The sequence below is a fragment of the Nanorana parkeri genome, unplaced genomic scaffold, assembly GCF_000935625.1.
Source record: "Nanorana parkeri isolate BGI_ZX_2015 unplaced genomic scaffold, ASM93562v1 scaffold520, whole genome shotgun sequence".
In the NCBI taxonomy this organism is placed as follows: Eukaryota; Metazoa; Chordata; class Amphibia; order Anura; family Dicroglossidae; genus Nanorana; species Nanorana parkeri.
Window position 1 is genome coordinate 569080 of NW_017306788.1, and position 1585 is coordinate 570664.

Genomic DNA, 1585 nt, shown 5'->3' on the forward strand with positions numbered 1-1585 from the left:
TTACAGTATAGAGCACAGCAAAAAAATACATTTAAAGTAATGCTTTTCCCTTTTCATTTATGTAATCACAGTAATTATCTTTTTTTGCTGTACATTTTTGTTTAAATAGGAGATGAGCCACAGGGGGAGAAATAAAGCTGTCATTCACACACAGTGCAGGGCATCAATTCTTGCCTGCATTTCATCTCCTGTCCTGCCCTAAAACTGGTCGTATGACTTTAGTTAGGTCGGTATGGGCTAGTAGTCAACATCCCATGAACACTGTTTTTTACCCCATCGTGGTTTTTATAAGTGATTGATTGCTTCACCCATGTGAGCACCTTTTTATACGTTTTTTTATATCATAAACTATTACATACTTCACAAGGAGAAGGCACTATGTTCTTTCTTTTGTTTGTAATAGAAGAGATATTAGAGATATACCATATTATTATTATTATTATTATACAGGATTTATATAGCGCCAACAATTTGCTCAGCGCTTTACAAAATAGTGGAGACAGTACAGTTACAATACAATTGACAGTACAATACAGTTTCAGAACAATATGGTTGGGAGGGCCCTGCTCGTGAGGGCTTACAATCTAGTAGGAGGGGCAAGTGATACAAAAGGTAATAATTGTTTGGATTGAGTTATTGGAGGAAGTAAAAGGCAGTTATGTTGAGATGAGATAGGCTTCCCTGAAGAGATGGGTTTTTAAGGATCGCCTAAAGGTGGGTAGCATAGGAGATAGGCGGACAGATTGGGGTAAGGAGTTCCAGAGGATGGGGGACACTATGGAAAAGTCACGGAGGCGAGCATGGGAGGAGGTAATGAGGGAGCTAGAGAGCAGGAGGTCTTGAGAGGAATGGAGAAGAAGGTTTTGGTGATATTTTGAGATGAGGTCAGTGGTGTAGGTTGGGGCAGACTTGTAGATAGCTTTGTATGTTGTTGTTAGTATTTTGCATTTTATTCGTTGGGCAAGTGGGAGCCAGTGGAGGGATTGGCAGAGGGGGACGGCAGACACTGAACGGTTAGTAAGGTGGATGAGTCTGGCAGCAGCATTCATGATAGACTGAAGGGGGGATAGCCTGCTTAGTGGTAGGCCAACAAGGAGGGGGTTACAGTCGAGACGAGAGATTACAAGGGAGTGAATTAGAAGCTTTGTGGTTTCGTTTGTTAAAAAGGGGCGTATTTTGGAAATGTTACGGAGGTTGAGTCGGCAAGATTTGGATAGTGATTGGATGTGGGGCTGAAAGGAGAGCTCAGAGTCAAGGATAACACCAAGTACCCTGGCTTGATGGGAGGGGTTGATTGTAGTGTTGTTGATTGTGATGGGGAAGTTGGGGGAGGGAACACGGAGAGGAGGAAATATTAGAAGCTCAGTTTTTGACAGATTGAGTTTGAGGTAGTGGTGTGGCATCCATGCTGAGATGTCACTGAGTAGATTTGAGATAGGTGTAGAGACAAAGGGGGTGAGTTGAGGAGTGGAGAGATAGATCTGGGTGTCATCGGCATAAAGATGGTATTGGAAGCCATGGGAGGCTATCAATTGACCCAGGGAAGAAGTGTAGATAGAGAATAGAAGGGGCCCAAGGACAGACC

The 1585-nt window shown here is 43.1% G+C and overlaps 1 long non-coding RNA gene across 1 annotated transcript in view; it reads left to right on the forward strand.

The window, feature by feature from the left end:
• Positions 1-1585, forward strand: part of LOC108791020 — a 15751-nt gene that overhangs the window by 10962 nt on the left and 3204 nt on the right. The window contains exon 2 of the long non-coding RNA XR_001941482.1: positions 1095-1100. This is a non-coding gene — a long non-coding RNA (uncharacterized LOC108791020). The remainder of the gene's footprint in view (positions 1-1094; positions 1101-1585) is intronic.